The sequence below is a fragment of the Microplitis demolitor genome, chromosome 2 (genome assembly GCF_026212275.2).
Source record: "Microplitis demolitor isolate Queensland-Clemson2020A chromosome 2, iyMicDemo2.1a, whole genome shotgun sequence".
Classification (NCBI taxonomy): Eukaryota; Metazoa; Arthropoda; class Insecta; order Hymenoptera; family Braconidae; genus Microplitis; species Microplitis demolitor.
Genome location: NC_068546.1, coordinates 21870153 through 21893055, shown reverse-complemented (window position 1 = coordinate 21893055; position 22903 = coordinate 21870153). Strand labels below are relative to the sequence as shown.

The following is a 22903-nucleotide window of genomic DNA, read 5'->3' as shown; positions in this document are numbered from 1 at the left end:
TTATTGACAAAATATGTCACAGAAATAATATGATCAAGACATACATCCATATAAATGAATTTAGTAGTTTGTTATTCATGGAATAAATCGGAATTAGAAGAGCACAAGGTGACACAGAATCGTTTATTTTCCTCCAGGCTAGGTAACAATACCCACCACCAAATCCATTAAAATATGTAAAGGCCGTGAGCATTTAGCTTATCGTTTGTGACCATCTACAGCATGGAATACATACCATGCTCCCTTTCACGAAACCGACGCCCGCAGGCTGTCTGAAAATGTCGAGCCTCTAAATCAGAGGGGTAGTCCGTGGTCGGTTAAATTTAAACTAAAATATTATAGCACCCCTGGTTTTTTCACTCGTTTCAACTGGACCAGAGATAAGGTTGATTTCCTCATGAGGAAAAATACCCTCATTTGCCTGCACGTCAGCATTTGCTGATTGTTATCAAATAAAATTAAAAGAGAAGAGTTTAAAAATGGGAGCGAATAGATGAATGGTGAATCTCTCCTCAAACCATAGAGATTTACTTCATAAAGGTTTTTTACATCCTGGTAAAAGCACTTATTTGCAAATTCCATGGAATAAGGAGTAACGAGAAAAATAAGAACATTGAGAGTGAATTGTAACAAAAACGTAGGGTAGATTTATTGTCGAATCTATCAGTTGAAAGTGTTCATGTACTTAACCCGATTGCATTTAAATCATCAAAATTCATGGAATGTACTGTAGAAAATTTGCAGAATTTTTTTTTTAATCTCGGAGTGAAATTTGGTCTGTATCGAAGTTGTACAGAATATTAATTATAGAAATCTTTGCAAAGTGAAATCGTAGTAAAAACTCGCAGATTAGATTACTAATATCTACGTTTATGTATTGACATTAAAATGGAAATAATTACGAGCTCTACATATATTCAAGCAAAATAACTAAGCAGCTAATAATGAAATTTTCATACTTATAAAGTTACAGAAATAGTTTTCATTTTCCATTATTAATATAATTGCACTGAGTCGCAAACTGTCATGTCACTATCATAATAAAATTTTACTAGCAGTAAATAATCACTAATTCGTAACGAAAGGTATGTTTTCAATTCAAATTAAAATAATGTACTTCTTACTTGCTGTGAATTATAACTATTCTGTATTTAGAATATTCTCTGTCCTAAATATTCATATCGAAAGCTGAGATAATACGGTAACATAGTGATATATGAGAAAAGCGTAAAATGAGGCCAGAAAACGAAGAATGATGAAAGAGAAGAAATAAGTATCAGTATACAACCCAAAGAAGAAAGTCGTCATTGCAAAAGCCCAAGGGTCAACATCTTTTACGATCCTCAGCTATAAACATCCCCTCGAATTAATTGAAAAAATATTTCCTTCCAGGAAACTTTCATCAATCTTGAAAACGCGTCTGGACTATCTAAGTAAACACAATAGCTAAGGACCAGCTGTCTATCACGTTTATCTCTCACAATCATTATTTTTTTTTTTTTTTTTTTTTTGGCTTTTATGTATAATAGTATAACACAATATAAATAAAATTATTTACGAAGTAGCATAAAAGTTTATTGCTTTTTAAAATCGCGGGTTTAAATTAATGTCACATATTATAGAAAAAGAAATACTGTGATCATTGTCTTCAGCCATTAAAAAGTTATTACCACATATGTAACTATATTATTATCTTTTTTATACACTCATTATTTCGACTCTTTTTTCGGTAGTTCATTTTACCCTCATCTCCATATGTCTTATACATTCGACAGTAAAGAATAAATATGGTTGTTCGTGCACACGTTTCAATAATAAAAATACACTGTTACGACCAACGTCCCAAACATTGAATCACACCCTCGTGTCGGTTCTTTCTGAGATTCTCAACATATGTGGACAGAAATATTAACTCAGTCTTTCAATTCGCTCTGTACAAAACGAACACTGAAATAATACCAACTAATAAATTTAATAACGCATAATTTAACCGCTGGTTTGTTAATAGTAATATTACCAATATTATGCATGAAAAATTGAGTAAGTTGAAATGAACAAAAAAATGTACAGATATGTTCATTAGACTGATTCAAAAAAATCGACTATTTTTTGTTTTCTTTATTATATCGAAAATATTGTTGGAAATGACGAAAAAAAAATACTGTGAAAGTTTGAGCTCTTATTATTAATATTAACAGCTGCCGCATCGCAATTTTCTATTTCCTGTTTAAATAACATGGAAAAATTTATTTTTTAAGCTTTGGAATTTTGTAGCTCACGGTGGGGCCAAAACTTTTGAATGTTAAAGACATATTCTTATGGGAAATTTGACGCTCTATAAAAAAGGTGTCTTATGATTTTTCGATATTTTTATTTCTTCAAAAGTTATTCGAAGTTAAAATTAGATTGACGAAAAATTTTTACATTTTTTAAATTTTTCGACGCAACCATCAATTTTTTCGGAAAATTTTATAGGACCTTTTTTGTAGAGCATTTTATTTACTATAACTTATCTTGGAGAAAATTTTCGATATTTTTCACAAGTCGTAAGTTATTTGTAATTAACTGAAAATTTCAATATAATTACTTTTAAGCTACAATATTTAGATTTTTTAAGAAGATTTCCATAATAATAAGAGCTCAAACTTTCACAGTATTTTTTTTTCGTCATTTCCAACAATATTTTCGATATAATGAAGAAAACAAAAAATACTCAATTTTTTTGAATTAGTCTAATGTTTATAATTATCAGAATTTTAGAAATCGACACCAAAAAAAATTTAGTTTGACTCTGAAATTAAAATAAAAACAGTTTTATCTATTCTGCAAAAAAATGGTTCATTATAGGCAAAAATTGATAAATTTTAGAATCAGTTCACCAGCTTACGTTTCTGATGCATTTTTTTTAAAAAAATTGTGAGCATATTCTGTTACAAAAGAGGTGTTAAAATGAACACTCATGTCGTGATGTTATCCAAGTGGTGTAAAAACGGTGTACATGCGCACAGAAAAAAAGGATTTTTTGAAGCAAAAAATTTTTACATGCCACAGCAAAATTTTGCTGAATATTCTTTTGATTTCTCCGTAAATTGGGAAATCTGTCGCATGATTAATTTTTGAACCAATACAAATTTAAATTATTAACACCGAGATAACGTGGACGTACACTTGTTTTTTTAGTCTATAGATGTCTCTTATGTCAACGTCCATTTGAAAATGATAATAAATTTTCAGTACATGGACTCACGAGAAGAAAATGATTCTTCAATTTTAAACTTATGGAAAAAACTTTGCAAAGAAGGTATAAAAGAAATATCTTTTTCGGGCGAACTATATAATCAATTGACGACATATGGTGCTGTAGCAGAAACTCTATCTATAAATATACTACACTAGAATTTATAACTTTTTTTTTCAAGCAAGTGATAATCAACTTATTTTCCCGTTGAATTAAATGAAGCTATTTCCCGACGGAGTAAAAGATTTAGGTAAGCCGATTCGGTGGCATTTATAAGCAAGTGTGCTATAATAAAACTATTGCCGGATTTCATTGAATGTACTGATCGCATACACATGACCCAAAAATAAGGATACTTGTAGAGCAGACCTCAAGGGGCAGCTTTTATACTCGGACTCCAGACGACGCCCTAAAATTCAATCACTATTTTTTCCCCTTCATTCGACGCCTTAAAGACTAGCCGTGGACACGAGGTCGTAACAAGAATACCAAATAGTGTAAAGGTTTTGATATCTCGGTTGTGATTTTATAAATTTTTTTTACACCATAAAACCTTAACACGACAACTGACATGGAATTAAAATGAATGATGTCATATTTCAATAATAAATTGATTTCCTAAAAAGAACGTCTTTTTAGACAACGTGCCTAAGAAATTCTATAGGAAATACATCAAAAATTTTTTTCTTTTACTTTTATGTGTTAGCGCATTTTCCAGAATAATGTAATGAATCTAGTAAGATGAAATTTAATCATGAAATGCTCGAAGCAATAAAAAAGCATGGTAAGTAAATATATATATGGCAACATATACCAGTATATTTATGATGAAAGTAAGTTTGTAGAGTCTGGGATTTGAATTTTGGCTGCCTCATTGAATACAGGATATCATAAGTCAAGGTGATAATGCAATATGCTGACGCGAAAAGGGGCGCCATGAAGTTGTATACAGAAATCACTCAAGAGGGATGATACGATTCAACGATATTTTATTAAATTTTGATACAGTTGAATCGATTTTTACTTTTTCAACTCCCAGTATATTTTCTCTTGTGAGTCTAATAAAATAAAACTAACCAGATATCACATTAAAGTCATTGATGTGTAAGGAAGCGAAAAAAATAGAATAAAATATAAAGTAATCAGGTTTCCAGTCTGCTGACACTAAAGAATTGAAAAATAAATTGATAAGATGGAATGACGACAGTGCATCGGCCTTGAATATAGAATGACCACCAATTGGATTTTTGTGTAATTAAGAAGATCACGCGGCTCTACGGTCAGTATATTAATAGGATTCTGGCGGACTCTGAGGTTTCGTGATACAAGTAGAGCGACGTGTTTCCTTTTTCACTGACATTTGTCAACGTCCTTTACTGAAGGACCACTCCTTTTCCTTGAATATAATTACTCATTAATTTTCATGTTAAACTCGTGTTCATTATATATCATTAACTTTTTTTATGAAAAAATTGCTTTTTATAAAAAAAATAAACACTAAATTAAGAAATTCCGAAGAAAAACGTCACAAGCAATTTATTCTTTTCTCGCTCTTATCATTTTTTTTTTTACCCTGGAAGACGTCATTTTTCATCTTTTCAAATATCGAATGATATAAAGCAGAAACTGGAGATTAGAAATAGGGAAGGAATGATAAGATCCCTATCAATTATCCACGATTATAGTAATACTGAAAAATATACAAATAATATTTTTAATTCCCGGAAAGTAAGAGGGATGTTTTATGGTTGACATTTGATTCATGAACATAAATAATATTAAACAAATGAAAAAAAAGTGCTATCTGCCATTTCCGGGAAGGGAGAGACGTCATGTTTTAATCAATTGATTTATTTAATTTTTAGGTAGACTTCATAAAAAATCTGCATATCGTATTTTTTATTCTAGTACGGAAATTGAATTTCAAATTAAGTTTACAATAACATTAGACTTAATTCAAATTTTATGAAATCGATTATTAACCTAGTTTAAAAAATTCTATTTAATTTTAGTAAGTAGACTGTGTTTGGACTAATAGGTCTGTTTTTGAACTAAATGATCTGTTTTTGAAATCTTATTGAAATTTTAAGCTGTTTTTGATATAAAGACAATCTATCTTTCGATTTAGAACTTATTCATAGATAAAACAACGTATGGTCATTTTTATGAAAAACACCCGAAAAATAACTGAAATGCGACGTTAAATCACGTATACACTTAAAAAATTATGGAATAACACTTAGGGTCAGTTTTTCAAACCGAGTTTATTTTTAGCTGGGTTTTAATTATCATTGCTAATATATCTATATATTAATAATATATAGATATACTAGCAATGATAATTAAAACCCGGATAAATATATATTGATATATAGTATATTAATATAGTGGAGACCAATGTAATATAGTGGAAACCTAAAACATACAAACCTTCTCAATAAGACAATTTATAGATAAATTGAGAAAAATATAGATAGCCTGAACTGGGAATCGAACCCAGACCATGTCGGTATCGCGCGGAGTGCTCTACCAGTTGAGTATATTATTAATATATAGATATATTAGCAATGATAGATAAAACCCGGATAAAAATAAACTCGCCTTGAAAAACTGGCCCTTACTTTAGTAAACTAGTATGAATTGAACTACATTGTATGTTTACCTAACCTCAATTTGTAACCGAATGCCAATATATAGTACTTACAACAGCAGGACTAGTTATATCTACTAATTAACTGGAATAAAAAAATCTGTAGTATCGACATAACCACACTTGCGGTCTTAGTAACTATACTATATGTAGTTTACTGCTCCTGTGGTCACTTGAACCATTTAAGAGGCAAATTTTACGCCATTTTGTGTAAAATAATGGCTTATATGTGCAATGATGTCTATAATTGTAGAAAATTGGACTACACTTTTTTTTACGAATATACAAACTTTTGTGTTAATAGTGCGTTCTGGCATTTTTCGACAAAATACAACATATCAAAAATTTTTGAAAGTCGCGCCATGAGACTCTTTGCAGAAGCTATATTTCTAAAATAAATATTTAAAAAGATTAAGATAATGTACGAATTAATATTTTTAATTTTGGTATAATTTAAAAGTTTTTAAATTTATGTCTAGAATATATAGAAGACAGTTATTATTATGAGAAATTCATATTTTTCAATACTAAGTTTTAGATTAAAACATAGAAAAAAGATGGATATTTTAATATTAGAATGAAGAAAAATTTTAATATGCGAAAAGTTAGTCAGTGTGTACGTCTCGACGAGAAACGCCTTCAGGCATACTTTTTGCTACCCTGTCTCTTACTCTATGTCTTTCTTGGGGATGTAAAAGATAGGAGATGCTTTTGTCATTCGCAAGAATTATGATAAAGGCGGATGACAAAGTTCAGGGAGAGACAGATGAGGAATGGAAGATGAGAATAAAGATGCTTTATCTTTTTAGAAAATCAACGGCAAAGACATATAATTGGTACTTTTAGGGTGTTTGGAGGTGCTTATCGACCCTGCTGTTAGTTTAGCTAAGAAATCCAATAAGGAGGCAAGCAAAGCCCTCTGACCGCATAAGTTTTGATAGGACTCCGCCATCTGAATACCGAATTCCACGTGAAACAAGTACAAAACTTTGGGGGATTCTGCGTTAGGATCTAAACGTCTCAAGGGAGGAATAGTGTTTGACTTGAATATCGATACTTTCAACAAACCTACATCACTTCTTTAATCAAATAGTCATCGAAGGTATGATGAAAATATATTTAAAAAAAAAGAAACATTTTTTTTTGTGTTTATCATCAAATCCGGGTAAAAAAATTTCAAATCAATATAACAATAAAAGTTGTTCCCGCCGAAAAAGGCCCAAAATTAAATAATTCAAAGTAATTTAAAATTTTCAAGAACACATTGTAAACGTCCGAAAATTCAAAAGTAAAATTCAGCGGAAATCGGTTACAAAAATTAGTAATCTGTATATATATATATATAAATGTAAATTGTAGATGTTTGAGTTAAAGAAAAATTTAATCGATTATAAACCATTTCAATAAAAGAACTTTTAATTTTATTCATTACAGCAAAATCCGACTTATTAAAACTTAAATTAAGTTTTTTTTTCACAACTTTTTATTTATTCCATTAAACGGAAACTAAAGTTTCAAAACAATACACTGAATATTAAATGAAAGTATAATGAGTTAATTTGAATATTATTTTCATTAATATTGAATGATTTATATACTTTTAGACAGCGGCTCCGATGTTTCCATTTTTTTAATTATTTTTTTTTTTTTGTTCAAAAATTTTTTGATTAAAGGGTAATTAGGTTCGTAACTAAACTTTATAAATTAAGCCTAATAAAAATATATACACAAAGATATATAGTTTATATATATTCGTATAAAATAGTCTATAGTTGAATAAAAGTTTTTGAATTTAAGAACCACAGGTGTCCAGTTATTGATTATATTACACTCCGTAAACGATACTTCTTTTTTCTTTATTTTTTGGTTATTGATTCTGAGTTCGGTGGAACCACAAAATTAGTCAGGAAATTCAATGAAGCCATGTAATCGTGAATATTAAAATACATGACGAAGAGTAATGTCATATTTTATTTCAAATGATTATTTTAATAATAATAATAATACTTCAGATACAGTGAAAAATTTTCGTCTTTGTAAAGAAGAAAGTTTGTGTTAAATGTTTAACACTCGTGTATTAATTTAACACACTACTTTTGCGTCGTTTGATCAGTTCATTTTTAACACAAAAGAGATACTTTAAAAATTTTCAGAGTGAACGAGGATTAAATCCGGAGTTAATGCGGAGCGGGTCTGCATTTTTTTACTTCCTTAGAGTAAAATTCACTTTGAAGGGGAGTTTATTTCAATATTAAACCTCCGAATCGAAGTGAATGCGAATTCAAATAAAATCAGTTCAAAATCACTCCGCGGGAAAAACAAAATTTTTTAGTCTATGCGGAGTCATTTTTTTTTCAAACTCCATAACTCCAAGTGACAGTTGAAACAAAAGTACCATTTACTCAGTGTTACTGTCCAATCAAGTGTTAACACTTTAAAATGTAATTTTAACATAGAGAGTGTTAATTTATTGAAGTAACACTAAGAACGTAGTGAATTCACTGTAGTCACATGTTAAGCGTAACATAAATTTTGAAAAGTATAAAAATAACACAAAAATGTTAAATCAACACTACGTGTTGCAGAATATTAACATTTTGTTGTGTTATTTCTTTACACATGAATAATGTTAACGCAACATAAAACCTGGTGTATACGGAAAAAAAAAACTCTAAAAATTACTATTTGAAATTATAACTCGGAACCCGGTCGTCAATATGGGGAATTTTAACATTCAAATAGTAAATTTTATAATACGTGTCGTCTATTTTCTGTCAGTTACAATTTTTAAAGTTCAAATAGTATTTTTTCTTGAATAGACAATAAATTTTCCTACTTATCCTGTAATTATTAACGTTTAAATCGTAAATGAAAAAATGACTATTTAGAATGATAGTATTTACTGATCACTTTATCATTATATTACTTGTCATTTTCAATTTTTATAGTTCATTTTTTTGTGTGTAAAATTTAACACAAATGGGTTCAACACACGTTTTATGTTAATTGTTTCTACTGCGCATACTTTAATGATATTTACAGTGATTTAAAAATACTGTTTGGCAACAATTGGAAACAATCAACCAAATTATCATTATATATAAGTAGTATGATGTACCTGATGGTGGCAAATTTGATTTGAGGGCGATAAACATTGGTCATCTGCCATCTTGGACAATCAGAAAAATAGTGAGTAGTGTGACGCATCTTTAATTATTTATCGAGATCGTAAAAACATCCACGTCACACCCCATACTCTATCACATTGACCACTCTACGATACCGTTAACAGACACTATTTAAACACATTTATCACATATTTACTTAACTATTTTATTTTATTTTATTTTATAAGTTATATTGTCTTGCGACACGTATTTTTCTCGCTGATGCATACGAAAGTTTGTCTGACCACGGCGTTCGGAAGACTAGCGCGTCATCTAAGGGGTACAACCCCTCGAAAAGTGAACGTGCCCCCCATATGAGAACACTAACACGCTTGACACTACTGGATTCTCCCTTATATTACGTACGTTAAATGACAAAGAGGGGGATTACTTTTACGCTACACACAGATATGAGTACCCACACATACACACTTTGATCAGAGACTATGACTAAGAATTCACGAGTAAAGGTACACATGTTATGTCACACAACCCAAAGACTGATTCAAGGCAACCAATATTTTATATTTGTATGGGTAACATATATATACAGCCATAGCTGTATAGACTGTCGATGGATGTGTGAGCCACCCTCAACTCTTTTATGCCCAATTAGCATGAAAGGGAAAGCTATATTTTACTTTAGACAAGTCTTTTTACTCAAAAAGCTTTTTTTTTTTTTCATATACAAAAGAAAAAAAAAGTGTGCAATTATTGATTGTTTTTACGTTAATTAATTTTCACTTTACTTATGGCGACTTATAAAAATATATTATAATTAATTTTTATGCTAAATCGCGCGAAAATTTGAATTTAATTTTTGTGAGAATAATTCAAATTTGAATTTTTACTCCGTAAAAATTATGCCTTTGATTGGAACAGAAAATATCTAAGATCTTGAGTAGGGGGGGGGGGGTATTGAGGTGGGTTGTTTCGTGTTAATTTAATATCCTGGATGTCAAATATACGGAGATGTAATAATATGATGATTCATAAGAGATAGCAGCGGTTTTATATGACTATTTCTTCTTTCATGAGATTATTGATTTTTTTCTTTGTTCTTTAGGGTTGAATATATAGATAAGAATGTAAATTGAAAACTAATCTCTTCTTTGTTGATTTTATATAAGAATATTTAGAACGATATATATATTAATATACTTTTAGAATCGACCGAACAAAATTAATATGCTATGAAGATATTTATGCAAAAAGTATCTCATGACTTTTCTCGGACGCTATTATAGATCATTTTTTTTTTTGGTGTGTGAAGTTGTATTTTATAGAAGATAATTTTTTGATGAACATACACGGAGAGAAAATTATGGTAACTGTTCCTAGTACGTTTATGAAATATCATCCCATATCGTTATGGTAATGATTACTTGGGATTATGGGATATAGACCCATACTTTCTGGGAAAAGTTTCCATAAGCATGGGAACAATTCCTATGATTATGGTAACAGTTCCCATAGAACATGTGAAAGAATCATGGTAATGATTACCATACTCATAGGAACAGTTCCCATAAGCAAATAGTAACCGATCCTATAACCACATTGTAATGGTTCTTAAGTGTATGTGAATAAGCCCTATATATTATGGTAACTATTCTTATAATATTATGGTAAACATAACCATCATATTATGGTAATGGTTACTATAACATTATGATAATCATTCCCATAATGTATGGAAATTATTACCATGATATTATAGTAAGGATTACCATAATATTATGGTAACGATTACAATAATATTATGGGAATAGTTACCATAATATTATGGTAATGATTACCATAATGTATGGGAATTATTACCATGATTCCATAGGAACTATTCCGATACCATATGGGAATTATGCCCATAATTATAAGAATGATTACCATAATATTATGGTAACGATTACTATAATATTATGGAAATAGTTACCATAATAGTATGGGAATGGTTACCATAATATTATGGTAATGGTTACCATAATATTATGGTAATGGTTACCATAATATTATGGTAATGATTACCATAATGTATGGGAATTATTACCATAATGTATGGGAATTATTACCATAATGTATGGGAATTATTACCATGATTCCATAGGAACAATTCCGATACCATATGGGAATTATGCCCATAATTATAGGAATGATTACCATAATATTATGGTAACGATTACTATAATATTATGGAAATAGTTACCATAATAGTATGGGAATGGTTACCATAATATTATGGTAACCATTACCATACTATATATGGGTGCCATTCCTATAATCAACATTTCAAAAAAATCGGTTACCATGCATTATGGGAACCATTCCCATAATATATTGTAACTGTTACCATAATTTTCTCTCCGTGTACTGGAGTCTTAGCTCATTTTCGTAAGATTCGTCCTTAGAAAAAAAATTTTTTGATGCTTCTGATTTTGTTTACAGACAGGTTTGAAATTTTTCGAGATTCTGATGAACAGAAATAAAATCGATTCCCTTGGAGTAAAATTCAGTCCAAAAAGGAATTTATTGTAATTTTGAAACTCAGTATCGGAGTGAATGAGGATTTTAAAAAAATCCAGATGACTCCGAATCCACTCCCGATTTTTTACAGGGTAAGGGTTTAAAATTTTTTAAACACCCTATTTTGGCTCACCCTTCCTTGCTAATGTTTGGAACTCATTGAACTACAAACAGTTGAATGAGTTACTTATGCGGCTTTCTTTGTCCCCATGAAACGGAAAAAATACACTTGAAGTATATACTGTTAAAATATAATACAATTTACCCTTGATAGTGGTACGTTTTTTTTTTTCTAAACTTATTTTACTCATTGAAATATAACTAATGGAAAATTCTACAACGTACAGAAAAAATATTTCTTAAATTCTATTGATATCATCCTATAATTTATCTAAAGTATCAATAATTGACTTTTGAATTTTTTTCTACAATTTTTTAAAATTTTTTATTCAACACAATTTAGTATCGAATTATAGATAAATACTCATGTTTTTGTTTGATCCGAAAAAAATTAAAAAAAATATGTAATAATATATATTAAAAAAAAAAAAAAAACTTTTATCAAGTTTGACAGAATAAAAGTAAAAAGACCTAATTCTGTTTCAATTAAGAAGATGAACTTTTTTTTTGTGGAGGAAAAACTTGCATCCAAAATATAATTTTTGTAAAAGTTTTTATACTCTTTAAAGCCGTGAGGTATACGGAAAGCAATTTACAATCATGACTTGGGCTTTTGGACTTTTTGAAGGATGACATATATCCAGGCTTATAAATTTTCAAGTTAAAAGAAGAGACACTCGAATCAATTTATGTAAAATCAATATAAATTTATTGCTCATCAATTCATTTTAAAAATTATATTTATGTTCAAAAATTTTTCTCATATATACTTTGTTTGAACAATAAATTATTAAAAAAAAAATATTTGAAAAAATTGCACCTGTAGCTTATTAAATTTTCTACATGTGCATTTTTTTGTTTTTATTTTTTTTTAAAATCAAGTCGTTGAAACAAAAATTCAAAAATTTTAGTCTGCTAACCAGGATCTTTATTTCGTACTCAGTGATTTTTTTAAACTCCCAATTTTCTACAGCGCATGCTCAGAATAAATCTCAAAATATAAACGACCTACCCTGTGTACTAGTAATTACTACAATTTTTACTACGATTCCATTCTGCAGAGTTTTCTTAATTAATATTTTCCAAAAATTCCATTGAAAAAAATTTCCGTAAATTCTTAACATGAGAAAATTATCAATAAAAAAAAAATTTCTCAAACGTTATATATTTTATAATATTTCTTATACTCTTTTTACTAAACTAAATAAAAAATTTTGACAAAAAAAAATATTTATTCAAATGTGAAAGACAACAAAAGTATATTTTATTTCCGGGCGTCTAAAACAACAAGAAAAAAATAATTAAAACAATGCATAAATAGACATTAATGAACTAAAATGTATCCTACAGATGAATAATCAAACTCAACAGAGTTATAACTAGCAACCGAGAAACACGAATCGTCTATTTTCAGTTGCACGTGTATGGTAGACTGCTCAGATATTTTTAAATGCAAGTTTCCGGAGGTAAAGATTCAAAGTACAGTTTTAATTTTATAAAAATAACCGGTTGAAGGGAGTATTCATAAAACTAAAGCCAAAAAAATGAATAAAAAATGACTAAACAGACCCAGTCTTGATACACCTCAGTTCTAAAACATTATACAACTTACAAATGCATGTCGTTATCATCTCCGGAGTAAGTCGTTCTCTAGAGAATCTCTAGCTCCCACATATATATGTATATATTTATTCAAGCTTCTCTGCCTCCTTCCAGACTCAAGTTGGATAATCATGAGAATAAAGCACTCATAGTCTTTGAGCGTTTAATATTCATAACTGGAGTACGCACATTCAACAAAATATAATGCGTGGAACAACAGAAAGAGGGAAAGAGAGACAGAAAATATGAGGCCATTCCCCAGGTGGCACGCGAATGCTGATTAATTAGATTTAGAGGTATAAAAAAAAGTTAAATCAAAATAAGATCATTATTTATATTCAAAATCTAATATCCTAGTTGATGATCGATGTTCTTTTGAGTCGCGAACTTCCAATTATTCATCGGGATTACGAGCATAAAATAAAATTTGAATATTTATAATTCTTGGAATAAAAAAAAAAGGATAGTTCTGATGCAAACCTCGTAATGTCGGTATTCAGTGGTAGTAAAACTCACATAATTCACGAAAGATCAGAGAGTAGATATAAGAGTATAGAACAAGTTTGAAAATCCAGATAGTTTCTTGTGCAATTTAAGTAAAGCGACGACGGGTTCTCGACGATTTGTCAGTAAAGAGACAAGATCCTAATGGGAAAGTAATCCCTCGACGAATAGTGGACCGACACTGCTTGCTATAGAGGAGGGATTGCAATGTTACGATAAGAAAAGAACTTGAGAATAAGAGCACACCAGGATTACGTCGATGATCCTCTTCTTCTGACAATCCTTAAATTATGACACTATAATATGCGATTTTAGTTGAAATACCGCTCGAGTAAAACCTGTAAATTATACTTCGATCAGGAAAATCACATCCTTCCTGCTTATGGAAACATCATTTTTTATGCCTTGTTAAATACGCGAGCTGCAATTACTTTTTTCAATGAGTACATGGAAAAAAAATTCTAGACTGGAGATTAAAATTCTTGATTCCAGAACATTTTTTTGTACGGAGTTTTCTTGGATATAGAAATCTCTGCCTAAGAATTCTCTTGGCTCAAGAAAATCTTGACTTGGTTTCAAATTTTTTTGACTAAAGATTTTAGGAATTGACACAAAGAAAAAGAGAATTTCTTGAAAAAAAGAAATTTTTACTCGCCACTAAAAAATTTTTGCATTATATTGAAAAAAAATTTTCTTAAAGCGAGAAAAAAATTCTAAGAAATTTTTTTCAGACCTAAGAAAATTTTTGTCTTCAATTCTTAATGCAGAATATTTCTTACGCCAAGAAATCCTTTTTTTCTGTGTAAAAAGACATGAGCAACATCTTTACTAGTTTTATTTTATCAGACGCAAAAAAAAAATTCCTAAAAGTAAAATTCTTGGTTCAATAAAATTTTTTTTTGAAAACTTCAATTTCTCGGGTAAAGCAGAAATTTTCTTTATTTAAGACGAATTTTCTTGGCTGAAGAAAACATTTGTCTTCAAAAATATTTTCCTGACTCAAAAAAATTTTTTTTCTGTGGATAATTTTTAAAAAACTACATGGAGAAAAAATTATGGTAACAGTTACAATATATTATGGGAATGGTTTCCATACTGCATGGTAACCGGTTTTTTTGAAATGTTGATTGTAGGAACGGCACCCATATATATTATGGTAATCATTCCTATAATTATGGGTATAATTCCCATGGTATCGGAATAGTTCCTACAGAATCATGGTAATAATTCCCATACATTATGGTTATCATTACCATAATATTTAGAAATTATAATACATTTTTTTTGTCATAAACGTTTTTTTGTATACTTAAAATTTTGTAATATACAAAAAAAAATGTTTTTTATAAAAAAAAAAAAAATTATTATAATTTCTAAATATTATGGAAATTATTACCATGATATTATGGTAACCATTTCCATACTATTATGGTAACTATTCTTATAATATTATGGTAATCATAACCATAATATTATGGTAACGGTTACCATAATATCATGGTAATAATTTCCATACATTATGGGAATGATTACCATAATATTATGGTAACCATTACCATAATATGATGGTTATGTTTACAATAATATTATAGGAATAGTTAACATAATATATAGGGCTTATTCCCATACACTTAGGAACCATTACAATGTGGTTATAGGACCGGTTACTATTAGCTTGTGGGAACTATTCCTATGAGTATGGTAATCATTATCATGATTCTTTCACATGCGATATGGAAACTGTTACCATAATCATAGGAATTGTTCCCATACTTATGGAAACTTTTCCCAGAAAGTATGGGTCTATATCCCATAATCCCAAGTTATCATTACCATAACGATATGGGATGATATTTCATAAACGTACTAGGAACAGTTACCATAATTTTCTCTCCGTGTACATTAACATTGTATAAATGTATATAAATAAAGTAAATATACAAAAAACGCTATTTAAATATTTCGATTGATAGTTGCGTGAAGTTAATTTATTTTTTTCACCACAAATTTCATGGAATTTTATGCTCAACACGAAGGCCATATCACCAAAAATAAATAAGGATGCGCATAAGACAGAAATAAAAATAAAAACCTTATCGAAGATTAATAAAAAACAAGTTATCTTTATTGGAATTTGCCGAGCGGTAGTTAAATGCCACTGGAAATCTTTTAAAATAAATCTTACATTAGCTTTCATTAAGACCACCCGTCAGATAGCGAAAAATTAAATCAATCAAGTCCATGTACACTAAAAGGAACCGAAAAATAAATTTCTAAATGATCAGTGATTTCTGCAGTAAAAATATTCAAAAACAATGTTCTATACTTTTAAAAAAAAAGAAACTTCTTCTGAATGTCATCTTGCAGAATATAAAAATTTACTCACAGATATTTTTTCGGGGCGTAAAAGTAACTATGTTTCAAGACAAAATGATAGTCGCTAACGGTGCGTTGTCACGCAAGAGCGTGTTATGCACAGCTGGTAGACAGGCATTTAGAATTGTGTATCTTATTTCCCTGGATAAACCATACACTGATAATAAATGTAGTACAGAAGCTCAACGAAATTGTAAACTGAACCCGACGAATCTTATTCGGTCTCATGCTTTCAGTAATCACATTTAATAATTCTCTTTATGCTACGAATCCGTAACTCTAATTAAATATTATAAAACATTGCTGCTGTGATAATTTAATAAACGTTATTTAATTAACGGCCATTAATTATTCAAACAATTAAATATTAATACTGTAAATGCACAGTTATAAATACCCATAATAGTAAAAATGATAAAATCTACTATTAAGTTTAATGGTAATTACTGGAATAGTGTAACCAATTTATTGTACTGGGATTCAAATTCTTGAGAAAATTAAATTAAATTGACACGTTTAATTATACTGCTATGAGTGAATTCGTGGAAATTACTGCGAATCAGTGGATACTCTATTCTTTAGCTATAAGTATATATTTAGTGATATATTTAGATTGTCAAAAATTGGGAGCAATTTCGAAGTGATGACAGATTTTATTTAAATTGGAGTTTGGTTTTTCAGCGGAGTGATTTCAAAGTGATTTTAATTTTAATTACTGATAGAAGAATTTCTTAACATTTGATGACTTCTTAGTATTAAAGCCTCATAAACATCATTTTTTTGTATTTAACAAATATTTCTTACTATTTTTCAGAAATGGGTTCTTAATAGTTGAGAAATTATTTTTTAAGACATGCTAGAGCAAGAAAGTAATTTTTTTACCAGAACACCCTTAAAACAGTGAAATATTTTTAAAAGTTCAAAAATAGATCACTGAATTCAAAAAGTCAACTAAAGCGGAACCAAATCGAATTAAACTTTTTTTGACTAAATGAATACTACGTAATATGACAAAAATTAAATAATTTATGTTTTGTTGAAGTGTTTACGGATGTTTTGTTGTGATAAAAATTAAGAAAGATTTAAATCATGTTCTGTATCCCAGTAATTTAAAAAGTAGCTTTAGTTGAAAACCATTTATTTTGATAACCCATAGATAAAAGACTTTAGGTTCTAAGGTACCGGTCAAGTAGTGTTTAGAAAACATCATTTCAGAAAATGTTAGCCGGTCTTGTTTATCCACAAAACACATAATCTCCAAATTGACAAAAAGAACATTCTTTAATTTTTGTATTTCAACCGTCCAGATAATCAATTTTTGAAATCACTGAATCACAATTTTTTTTGTGCCGCTATTTTATGAACAAATCATCAAAATTTGTGTTTAATTCTATTGTATGTATTTTTAAAAAAACTTCAAACTACAGTTTTTAAAAATACATTAGACAAAATATATAACAGATTAGAAAAAAATTCAATAGAAACTTCAAAATATATATTTTTAAATGAAACTAAAATAATTTATCCGTAATTAAAATAATAGAAGTGACGGAGATGAACTTTACCTTTATGGATAATTTGAAATAGTTTACAACATGATCTTCACCTCACTTTACACACCGAGATGATACTGAACAAAAAAAACGAAAAAATGATGTTGGATGTGATATTGCACGGATAGGATCGCGCGCGAGCAGTCAACTGAGAGCATTGTAGAAAATTCCTTGACAGTCTGGCTTACAACTCGAAATTCGTCGTTCGAGAACGGTCGTCTAAGTTCGTAAAAGTTCGCCAGAAAGCACGTGGAGTTGCGACCAACCCCTAGAGAGCTTTGGTTCCTGCGCCAATGTCAAATTTGCCGCCCCTGCAAACGTACAGCAGGAGGTGACAGAATAAACCGAGATACAGGACTATCTAGCTTCCTCTGTTTCTTCTCTCCTTATCTCGCTTGCTCTCCCTCGCGTACCCGCGTAAATTATCGGTAAAACACACGTTGGCAATAGTTTTTTTTTCTCTCTCGACAATTTTTCTTTTTACTCTTGTGCGTATGTCCTACCGCGTTTTATTGCGTACTTCAACGTTGCATTAACAGCAAAAGTTTGGTAATAATAATAACGATCTATATTGAATCATAAGAGTTATATGTTTATGATTCCATTAAGATTTAAAGAGAAACAAATAAAATCTTTATATATAGATTGACATTATTATGACAGTGATTGATAGATGGATCATGATAGGTCTCAAGTATGAAAGTACATATCGAAATAAGCAAATTACTTTTTTTCTTTTTGTTTTTTGTCGGATACGTATCCGGTCGTTCCTCAAAATTCACTTTAATATGCTCACTAGTTCTCTTTTTCACGCCACTGTCATCATTACCAACAAGCAGTCAAGCAGCAGAATAATTTTTGATTGGTGATTTTTTATGGAATTTTGAATTGGATAACAATCATAATTCATTCTCTATTTAGTATAAAATAATATAGTTCGCCGTGAATGCGTCTTACACAGGTAGGTCGCAGCATGATGTTGTGTATACTGGAATATTTTGTATGTATACGTTCTAAATACTGAACCTTCATGAGAATTAAAAACATTAAATAGTTCCACGGATATGATTCCAAGAACTAGTTCCTTTTCACTCCAGAAACGTTCCAGGTTCAATCTGGAATGTTCCCGGAACTACCCACCTCTACTTTTTGTATACCTCAATTTGCTGTCAAATAGTTACCGTTTCGCAAAATGACCGCATAAAGTAATTTCAATAACTCAAAAAATTAATTGACTGCATTCTTATTAATGATTTTTGGTAACTTTGAAGCGATGGTCAATTTTTGTATGAAATCTAATTGTTCAAAATTAAAGAAAAATTCAGTTTAAAATTTTATTATAGCAACGTCTTTTAGGAAGTACAGTATAACCTGGTTATAAGTTACTGTTAAAGCTGGTAGAAGAAAAATTTCTTGGAAATGGCTTTCCCCTACTACTCTTTTATCCGGTGATCGCTTGGTTTCCTGCATATGTGTGCGTATTTGTGTTTTCGCCCGGAGTCTTTTTGTAAGTTAGTTGACGTTTATCATTTATCTACGGACATACTTTATTAACTTATAAAAGGGCTGCAGAACTCCCACTTAACAGATATCAGCAAAAACCGATGAATTTTCTTCGATTTTTTCTTTAAATATCATCCGGTCTGTCTTTTCCTTCCACATTTACATTCGTATACATCTCGCTCTTTTCTGTACGTATACTATATCTATTTTACTCATGTGTGGACTACTAGCGCCCCCTATAAAAAACTGAATCAGCTGTCAATTTTTTTTATTTTGTTTAAAGGTTAGCTTTTATTTTACATGAGCGTTTGAGCCGAGCACTCTTGGGCTTCCAACCATTTTTTGTTTACTATTTTAGCTTCAATGACTTGACAAACTTATATATATGGATATATTACTACAAAGTAATATATTACAGCAATACTTGGTAATAATAGTCAATGGTTTTTTCCGAGTTAAAACGAGCAACTGGCAAACCTAGGGTTGCTTAAGCGTCAATTGACGTTCCCGACGCGTCGACCACACAATTGGTATTCAGTTGGCTTGAGCACAGTTGATGAGCCCTGTCTGATGTATATTCTGACCCTCTCGACAGCTACGTGATGCTTTGCCGTGGAAATTTCAGTGGTAGAAATGCATATTGCTTTCAAGAATTTTTTTTTTTACATGTAGATATTCGTATAAAATATTTTTACTGTACATATTAAATGTGTTCATACAATCACGATCAGTTTACGCAGTCAATCGATTACAGATTAAATCGACACTTTCATTGTCCTCTTCTGGTACGTCACTCTCCCCAAAATGAGGAAATGTTGATCATCGAACAATTGAACCCTCATAATCTGGTAACTAAATGCAGCTATTTTGCAGATATATGATCTACAGAAACATGCTACAGAATATGTAATCAGTAATTTATAGATTTTAGGCGTTTTCAAGTTTAGGTGCATGTATTTTGCAAAAAAAATGTCGAGTAGTATGATAGAATGAAATGTAAACAATTGGAAGTTAATTTGGAGTGATCACAGATTTGAATTCAATTTGAAATTTTAATTAAGCTGAATGACTTTTAGGAATGAATTTCTCTGGGGTTTACCCAGCAAATTTTTCAGTGTAAAGATAAAAAAATGGCTAAAGGAAAATTAGATGATGAATGGGACTGTGTAATAATGCTTGAGTTTTATTGAAACACCAATTGAAAATGTTTACACAGCAATAAAAACCGCAGATTTAGCAATAAGTTGTCAAGTGAATAAATACCCTATACCAACCCTTTTTATATAAAGACAAACTGAAATGATTAGGGGTTCAAAGGATTCAAGACAACGCCCAGGGTTTTAAGGATTACAGTCACGAATGAAAGCCAAGTGAAGCCAACCGAAAGATCCGTTCAATTAAGAAGCTCCCAGGCTTTCGAAAATACCCATGGTTATGTCCCCAAGACACACATACATATCTCGGAAGTCTGTTCCTCGGCGACGTCCACTTGCACCTTGATTTGTGTCTCTAGAGGTTTGTGTGCACTTGAGGGCACGTACGACTTTCTGGCACCTCAGATGTGTTCCCAACAAGCACCCCAATTCATCGGCATTGATGTATCGTTTCAATTGTCCTAAGGGACAAGATACGGACCTCGGCCCTCGAAAAACCAATAAAAACCACTAACTTTTGTTCTCTCTTCCACACACACAAGCTTTTACTGCGAAATAAAAATAACCTAAGACAAGTGGATATTTTCTCACCTTTTTGTCGGTCATTTTGATAAACGTCATTTTTATCATAATCAAAAATTTTCTTGAAAACTAAATTTTTGAAACTTTACTGCATAACTTAATAGAGTAAATTTTTTTTTTTATATGTAAGTATCGTCAATCAGCAAAAATAAATGAAAACAAGAAGAACATGTACAGAAAATTGCAAGCTTTTATTCTAGAGCGAATGAATATCAGTGAACATGCAACCGAGGGAAGAAAATGGCATCGAAAGATATATATCCGGGTATTTTCTGTAGTCTTGAAAGAGACCGCACACAGGCTCTATACCACAAATTGTATTTGCTAATCGCGTGTGGAAAACGCAGACTTGAACCCTCGACAATTTAATGGAACTGAAGAGAGAAAGTGAAATGGAGTACAAGCGAAAGACTAGTAGTGAAATTTTCGACGAAGCAAAGAAGAAAAGAGAGTCTAAAAAAAAAAAGTATTTGTACCAGGACAAAGACTTTCATTTCCTGCATTTATATAGAGCACTGGATGGCCACTCGTTGCTTTTTATTACATGTTTTTCTCTCCCTGCCTGCCATCTACCAGATATATTTTTCTTGCTCAAGATTACGTCGTATTTTGAAACTTTAACCTGTTATATAGTTTATGTGTCTTCTGAATATTGGGTACTCTGGCGTTGATGGGACCGATAACGAAACCTATTTTCTGATTGGTAAAAAAAATTAAAGAATAAACCGTTTATCATAAAATATGAGGGAAAAGAAAATAAAGACAATTGTCTGTCATTAAACTTTTTTTTGGAATACAGCCAAATTTACTTAGCTACTAAAAATAAAAAATCGAGAAAGGTAGTCAGTATCACAAGCGAACAGAAAAAATCTCTCAATTCCCGGGAGCACTTTTCAGGCGCGCGCAACGCCTCGTAAATTTAACGGGACGTTTTAAAATGTCCCTATGGCAGTACTTTGACTCTGTGCGTCTTTGACAGAGACAAATAAAAAAGGAGAGTGAGAGTAAGAGAAAAAAAATGTCAAATATAAAAAAACCACCCCCTTATATAAGTATGAACGACTTTGGTAGACTTGCATTAGCATTCCGAAATCGTGTCGACGATTCATCTCCCGTTGGGACAGGAATTCAAACGATTTCGATCGAATTTCCCGCGTTGTTTTCCAAATGTTAAATTTACGAGAGTTAAGGTCATCTTGTTTATATTCGATCCTTTTACAAAAGAGGGACACTACTAACAGAGAATCTAAAAGCAAAATAGATTTTTTTTTTCATTCTATACATAAATTTATTACTTATCATCTTTATCAATGAAATTTCAGTTTAAATTGTTTTCTTTAACTAAAAACACTCAACTCATAATACTTTGGGATTTTAGGTAAGCACTTTCTTAAGTCTAGGAAATTACTTTTAATTGAAATGTCCCCTTTCCATCGAATATTTCATCAGACACCCTTTCTTCATTTTTCTATTATTTTTTTATTTTATTTTTTTTCGTCTTTCCCAACCCTGTAATAACGGCGACAAAGACTTGCGCAACTGTCTTCCAAACGATCATGGTTATTTCTCTAAAACAATTTTTTTTATTTTTATCAAAGACATTGTTCTTTTAGTATATTTGAAGTTTCTTAGCTTAGCATTCGATGTCACTGGCAGATTCCCAAAGACACTAAATATAAAGGGAATAACAAACACCAGAAGCGGTAATCTGCACGTGTTACCTTTTTGGTATATTTAAGTATAGTATGCTTTTATGTGACATGTGAAAATCTTGTCTGTGGTTTCTGTTTCAGGCGACGAGATAATCATAAAATATAATAAAAGATGAAAATACAGACGAAAAAGGGGAAACTGACGTTACAACCTGACGGCAAAGCAATAATTTACAAACGTAAAATCAAAATCACAATTTGAAATTAACCATCAACGACAGG

General features: G+C 30.4%; 1 protein-coding gene across 6 annotated transcripts in view; it reads right to left on the bottom strand.

Annotated features, from left to right (window-relative positions):
* The window catches only part of LOC103579676 (protein prickle), a 69484-nt gene that overhangs the window by 20172 nt on the left and 26409 nt on the right, over window positions 1–22903 (bottom strand). The window contains exon 1 of one of the 6 annotated variants that reach the window (XM_008561148.2): window positions 17743–17871. The exons of the other annotated variants lie outside the window; for them this stretch is intronic. The gene's annotated coding sequence lies outside the window, so the exon portion shown is untranslated. Of the gene's footprint in view, window positions 1–17742; window positions 17872–22903 lie in introns of those variants that run through there. 6 annotated transcript variants of the gene reach the window in all.